Below are 8,075 nucleotides of genomic sequence, written 5' to 3' on the forward strand. Positions count from 1 at the left end.
ACATGTTGTACGAGTCACTTAGATTTTACAAATATGTGAGCCATTCACAGTCCGGCACACGTATTTGTAAAATCTAAGTGACTCGTACAACATGTAATTCAGATAAAACGGAAAAATCAATGATCTTATAGGGGGGTCGACTGTAATAGAAGCTGAGAATTCTAATAATACTGTATATTAGTAGGATTATAATATACATGGTGTTCCAAAAACAAAGCTATCATTTTAAATTATTGTAATTAAGTTAATTATTATCCAAGAATACTGTAATGTACAGTAAAATGTAGGAAAACTGTCCTTGTTTCACATTTTTTCACATTTGTCCCCTTACAATTTTGCAATGTATGCACCTTGTATCACATAGCACACATTCAATCTACACTCAAATTCTTCCTACATTTGCTACAGCATATCTGTCATCACTCATCCCATGGCACCCACAATTCTATGCCTCCTGCTGATTTCCCATGTTGCACAGGATGATTGATTCTATCTTTTTGAACTGCAAAACACAAATCATCTTCTGTTGTAGTTACCACTTGTTTATGATGCTTCCTAGAGATAGTAGCCAAGAAGGCATTTGAATGCAGATAGGAGATGAAACTTGGATGGTTACTTTATTGATTGGTGTATGTCACATACTTCTCAGACAACAATTGACACAATTGCAGCAATTTAAATTGGTAACATTCATTTTGAAAGATGCTGTATTTGTGGATAGTTTAATAAAACGGATTATTATTCCTATGATCAAAATATCTTAAGATACATAAATTACAATGAAATTGGTAAGAATTTAAAAGTGATTTGTTGCACGGAAATTACAAACGCATGGAAAAATACCATTAAATTTAATCACAAATGAAAATTTTAGAAATCATTTTATAAAATTTTTTTAGTTTAATTTGAAAATAATTTAGATTTTTGAGATAAAACTGTGTTTGGTTAATTTAGAAATAATTTTTAAATTTAAAATCTGAAGTATAACAGTGCCTTTTTTAAAAGAGTATGTAATTTTTGTTTGTTCCAAAGAGTATGCCAAGTTAAACTAATCAGTAAATAAATTTAAAGAAATTTATGAACGTATATTTATAAATTTAAATTTGTTTTCATTAGGTGAATAAAATACTTTTGACGAACGATTTAACTGAAAGTGTTTTATTGGAAGCTGTAGAGAAGAAAATTGATTTAATTGTATCTTATCATCCTCCTATTTTTAAACCTTTAAAATCTTTAACGTGTAAAAATTGGAAAGAAAATTTGATAATTAAATGCATACAATCGTACATAAGTGTATATTCCCCTCATACAGCTTTTGATGCCGTTGCAAAAGGTGTAAATGATTGGTTGATTCAGTGCTTTGGTAAGTAATGTTTTTCATTATTATTATTAATTTTACAATTTTAAATATCCTGTTTTAAAATGGGTTATTAAATAATCATTTGAAAATAAAAAATTTTATTACAACAGGTGTACATAAATATTTCTGTATTTCTAATTATATTTCCTTGATTGAAAGGGTCTGTTTGGAAATGCTTACTGGTTCAACCATTTAGACTGGGTGTCATTCTAAAACATCAAAGTTTTTGATGATTTACCAGTTGGTACCAGACTTGTCAGTCTTTAAGGGTGGGTTACTGAGTGACCGATCAACTACCAATGATGTTATTCATTACAACTGAACAACCAATCAGCAAGCATTTCCATACTGACCCTGAAATGCATTCTTTTTTACCCATTTTACTTATCTGAGGTAGTGCATCTTTGAATTGATGGCACCTTACATTTATTGTTCAAAACATTCAAAAAATCCATTGCAAGTAGACCATGTGATGCATTATGTATCAATAATGCTTACGCCTACACTTCTCAATGGTCACATCAGTTCAAACGAGTTTTGCTGGTAACAGCTGTTTAATTTAAACATATTTTCAATATTTAAAATGCTTTCAAGATGATGTTATGATGCCACATTAAAATGAATAGTTGTATAAGCAGGAGGGCAAGGAAATAAAGCTAGCGAGCATTATCTGTTTCATGATGTTTTTATTGTTTTTCTGTTTATACCCCTCTTTCCCTATAGATTTAGTATCATAGATTGAGATTACTACAAATACAGTTTGAACTATATAATAGCATATAGCAATTATTTTTTTAAATAAATTTTTTTTATTCTACATTTTTATTTACTTAAAAATAGTTTCTAAAATAAAAATTTATAAATTATTTTTCATTAGAGATTTCACATTTTTATTCTAACAGTATTCTAATTCTATATCTCCATAATAGACTACCATTCTCTCTTGCGCGAGATGAATCATAACATTAAATTTGAAGACCGAGTCTATCGAAAAAGCAGTTACGTTTATTCACTTTCATCATTGTCGGATATAACTGACCATTCAAGTGATTTTAAAAGTGTTTATGCTTTCAATCAAATATTTTTTGTTGTTTTTAAAGGGGAGTTTTTTAAATTTTTGGTAACCAAAGTAGCCTACAAGGAAAGATTGGTCATCAAAAGCAGTATTCCAAAACAGTGAAAGTGAATAAGTGGTATTTTATAACAGGTAAATACATGTTATAAAATGTTTTTTGTTATAGTAATGCATGTTAATATTCCAGTAGTTTCCACTTTAAATTCTACAGTTCTTCTTCTGTAATATTAATAAATTGTTGTATAAAGCAGTTTTCCTTCTTCCAATTGTCAAAGAAAACTCACAAAAGGAAAAAATATATATTTTTTATCTAATTAAAATTATATTTTTGTAACATTAAATGCAGTAAAAGAAAACTTAAACTGTCAGACATTTTATCTTATTGTAAAAGGTTTATATTTATAAATTTTTGACTGATTCAAATTTAGTTTTTTCATGTAAAGTTTCACATCATCTTGTATGTCTGTATTGTGTTTTAAGCTGCATTATTTCATCTAGATATAGAGGATACAACTTTAAAAATAACTAGAGTTAATCATAGTTATTTATCGGCAGTTTTCCAGCTTATATTCAAATAATTACTTTAAATTGATTCTTGATATTATTTATTTTTACTAGATATGGATTCTATTAAGCCAATTCATCAAAGTTATATGCTGTACTCCAAATTTTCTCATCATGTCAAAATAACTTTTCCAACAGATAGTAATATTGAAGAAAAACTAATGTTGATACAAGATACATCAATGTCTACCCTAAGGTAAACAATAAAGTTTTAATATAAATATATAATAAATTAATCTGATTTGTAGTCAATTATACATCTAAAAATCAGTTTATTTTTGAGCTACAGTTGAGCTAATTTTAATTAATTAAATTATGGAATTTGACTTAAATGTTGTAAGTTAATCTTAATGAAAAATGTTGACTTATTTAATTAAATTCAAAATTAATTACTAGTTATTAACCTTAACTTAAGATGGTCACTTATTGCCTATTTTCATGCCAAATTCTAAAATAATATGTAAAATTAGCATAATTCTAGCTAAAAAATGATCTAACTTTTAGATATATTAACTATTAAAATTTTCATATATTTCATTGTTCTTTATTATGAAATTCAATAATTTTTGTTAATTTTGGGAGGAGTTCTGTCCCAGTATTATTTGACCCTATTGTGGGCTTGGCTAAACCCAAGATGAACTTGAAGAAAGGCCCTCTTAGTGCCCACAGAGTGGAAAGAGTTTAAAACAAGTAAAACAGCAAAACCATATTTGGGACAAGAGTATATCTCAGAGACGGAATCACTTTGATGCTCAAGGCAGGTCTCGTTCTCATTCTCCTATCTTCTTTGATATTGCTGCTTTTGGGCGCAATCATTCAAACTTTCGCCAGCCATGACCACGAGATCGTCCACAATGCATCTTCAATGAAATTAACCTATCTAATTTCAAGATTTCTCTCCATTGCGTGTCAGTCCGGGTTGAATTCTTGTCGATGCGTAACGAAAAGTTCCCGTTTTTGAAAAAAATAATCGTGGCTATTGTATCGTCCAAAATTATTTTTTTATTTTGCACAAACAATATACAGTTTAACCTGATCGAATGTAACGACAACCCTAATATAACGTCAAATTTTTATTGGTCCTACGATTTTGCTATACTAGATAATGTTAAAAAAAACCCACTTGTAACGACATAAAATTGTTTTAACGTCATATTTGAAGCACTCCCAAATTTACAAAATTAGATTACAAATTTTATTTAACATAGAAGAAACTACGTATTCAGTCCTAAGGTCAGAGTTCACTTTTTAGAATGACTTGTGGGTGGTACTCTCCCCTACCTGACTTCGGTGGGGTGAGGTGGCTGTTTTGCCTGTTTGTAGAAGAGGATCGCCATTTTGTATTTTATTTTGACTCGATTCTCGGTCCCCCGACTATCTACGAGTCTGGATTTTTTATGCGCAAATGATTTGGGCACCTAATACTCTGTGCTAAATATCAACTCTCGACATGTACTCCTTCATACCTCTATGCTGGTAAGAAAATTGGTTTCAATTAACTTATTAACAAACGATTTTATAAACAAGACATAGTCTTGGACTTCGAACTCGCATTTGAGTTATAAATAAACACTTGGCTTTATTTCCATCATTTTAGTTGAAATCAACTAAAATGATGGAAATAAAGCCAAGTGTTTATTTATAACTCAAATGCGAGTTCGAAGTCCAATGTATTCAAAAAACACGGTTTCGAAGACAACAAAGACATAGTCTTGTTTATAAAATCATTTGTTAATAAGTTAATTGAAGTTTGTAATGTTTAATATGGGCTAAAATTATGGATTTACAGATAAATAGGTTTTTTTTTTTTTTCTTTTGCTTGTTTAATGCCACTTGGGGAAGTTGATTAGGATTATTTGAATGAACTTGGAACAAATTAGACAAATTAAAACTTTTCCTGTAAGAAATAATTGAAAACATTTTTTTGATATTCAAATTCTCAATATTCAAATCATTTTCAAGAATGCATTACACTTAGATAATGTAGTCCAGCCATATTAGTTTTGGCAAATTGACTATAACAATTACTAAAAATTACTCAAAAATTAGAAAATATATCTCTAGAAGATAAAGACAACCATAATAAATTCCAGAAAATATTTAATGGAAATGGATGAACATTTCCCATTGTCTTCATATCTTCTTAAATATGGCAAATTTATATTTTTTCATTATTTAAATTTCTCTTTAATACTGAATGTAATTGGAATGATTTATTATTTTTCTTTTGTCACTGTTAAAGATTTTATTAATATAGTAATAGATATCAGAAAATAGTCTGCTGTGTTTGAATGTTTGAATAAGTTGTAAGTATCCTGTCAGTTTTTTATATACAGGTATCTCTTGTAAAAAAAAGGGGTAGATACGTTCTGAAAAAGTGCTGTGTCCATGCTATACGAAACAAAGGACTAGTGCAAAACACAGAGATATGTTCCAGAAGTTAACAAAAGTATACTATTTTCTTTTGTTACTATAAGAAATACGTTTATTAAAGCAATCGATAATTAATTAACAATTACAATTAAAAGTATTGGATTACGCATTAATATTAATTTTAGTTAAACAAGAACATTTTCTTTTTACAAAGTATCGTCATCTTCTGAACGTTTTTGTTGATCTTGATCATAAATATCAGTAATGTCTTCATTTTTTTATTTTTATCATAAATGGATGACAAAATAAAAATATGTTATTAATCGAAAATTTGTTCTAGCAAATTGTGTTTGTTCAGTCGGGTATAGAGTGAATTTTTTTCCCCAGAATTTGTGTTTGAATAATGAATTGTTCAAGTTGGGAACAGTTTGAGTACTGAGATATCACTGTATTTCATTCATCATTTTTATGATTGATTATTTACCTACAGTTGAAGAAAGATTAATAACACTTACTTAAAATGTTTAATCTTTGTGTTTACTAAATTTTATTTAATATATAAAAAAAAAACATAGTGAAGTCTTAAGGCCTAAAGTCGGAAAGCAATGACGACAACACCTGGTTGATAGGAAAGCTTCGACAAGGAAGAAGAAATTGTACTATCACTTTTCATTAAAGTAAACCTGACAAAAGGCACAGAAGAAATTGAAAATTTCAATATTCTAAAATCTCTGGGCAAATTTGAGATGGCACACGTGCTTACTTGAATTAAAGAAATGTCAAATAATGGAGTTTACACTTAAAAATTGTGGAATTTTGTATGGAAGATTTCCAAAACCATGTTAGAGTGAAAGCGGAAGTCACGTTGTACGGGATATCCCAAACTTTTAAACAGTGTTAGAGCAAAACAGTGTTGTAGAAGTACTGTGTTGTATAAGGGATACCTGTATTTAGAAATAGTTTCACTCACTTGTCAGTAAAAATTAGAAAGATGATGTTGATGTAATTTAGCTATTTTGATTTTATTCTCAGTGATTATTTTAATTTATACAGTTTTAGATATTTTTTTGCATAAATATGTTTGTTTAAAATTACACAGATATTAGAAATATTTGCAAGTTACAGTTCAGAATGCATTTACTTTCCCAGCTGTTGTGTGTATAACATGGGAAAATATTGTACAGTAAGAGCTCATTTAGCTCTTTTTCAATTAATACTGATTTGATATAACACAGTCTGCTAGAAGCCTAAAAACAGCTCAAAATTTATGCTGATTCAAATTATCGCAGCATTTCATTGATTTGTATATAATACAATTGTTCTCGAACACAAACCAATTGGCAAAAGGTGGCAATTTGTTGTTAGAGCTGTACTTTCCTTAAATATATGTTTATTTGGTACAATTTTGGAAAAAATATAATATCATGGATGCCACAGGCAATATTGACTTTGCTTGGCAAGAATTAACTGACAAATGTATGAATGAAGTGTGGAAGAAATTGTGGCTGGATGTTTTGTTTTAGTTAAAATAAGAAATGGTTACTGGGCTGCAATTTGAAAAAATTGTAGACCTATAAATTCCCACTGCTGTCCATCTGTCTGTCTTTCCTCAGTCTCAAGAACAGAGTTAGATAGATGAAAGACAAGATCAGATATGGAAATCGATTAACTATATATGAACTTCTGGTTTGCACTGGAAGTCACATTATTTCAATTCAAAAATTTTTCTTCAGAAAGTGTTAGGTAGATGATCAGCATGATTCTATTGTTAAAGGAAAAGTATGATGTACAGGAGCAAGCCACTACTAATTTGAGGTGTAGAGCATATATTTTAAATTAAATAATTAAATTAAAAATTGTAGCCTGGCATTGTGACCATATTACAATAAATAATTGCTTGTTGGTTATGGAAATGAATTAAAATTGGAAATATTAATCCGAATAAATACTGATTTATATTTCTTAAATAAATTTATTGTGATGATGATTTTGACTCACTCAGTTGATAGTAAGACAACAGTATCATCAAGTTTTTATAGTACTATTATTTTTTCTAAGTAAGGCTTTATAGTAAATTGCCAAAAAGTTTAAGACAAGTTTGGATCTTATCAGTTTCTTTGAAAAACAATAAATAATTAATTAAAATGTTAAAATATAAAAAATTTATATTTTAAATATTTACAAAAATAGAATGAAATTTTCTTATCTTTAAATATTAAATGAAAGTTTCTGATTTTTAAAAATATTTTATATTTTCAATACAAAATCAAAATAAAGAATTTATAAATTTGTGAAATAAAATTTTGTATTTTCAGTGTTAATGAAGATATGAAAACAATTACGATCTCTACAAATAATTTGTCATTGATGAAAATTGTAGAAATATTATCTCTGTTTCCAGATGTCTTAAAAACGGTTGAAATTCATAAAGTTAATGAGGTATGGAATTCTGATAAAATATTGATTAGAAATTATTTTTAATATTTTCTATTTGCAGAATTTACATATAAATCATATTGCTTTAAATTTAAGACTCATACTACTATAAAAAAAAAGGATATTAAAAAAAACAGAAAGGATTATTACACTACTTGCTACTCGAGAAACAAAAAAAAATTTTGTGTGACTGATATTATAGTGGGTGTATAGGGGTCTATAAAACATTTTTTTTTATGAATATGGCAACAGTGGCGTGCCGTCATT

The 8,075-nt window shown here is 28.2% G+C and overlaps 1 long non-coding RNA gene across 1 annotated transcript; it reads left to right on the plus strand.

Moving 5' to 3' along the window:
- Positions 1–1,108: 1,108 nt before the first annotated feature.
- Positions 1,109–7,838, plus strand: LOC111616771. The gene is made up of 3 exons (XR_002755312.1): positions 1,109–1,363; positions 3,054–3,195; positions 7,688–7,838. It is a non-coding gene; the product is annotated as an uncharacterized LOC111616771 (long non-coding RNA).
- Positions 7,839–8,075: the final 237 nt, after the last annotated feature.

The sequence above is a fragment of the Centruroides sculpturatus genome, unplaced genomic scaffold (assembly GCF_000671375.1).
Source record: "Centruroides sculpturatus isolate CEXI.00-Female unplaced genomic scaffold, Cexi_2.0 scaffold3968, whole genome shotgun sequence".
Lineage (NCBI taxonomy): Eukaryota > Metazoa > Arthropoda > Arachnida > Scorpiones > Buthidae > Centruroides > Centruroides sculpturatus.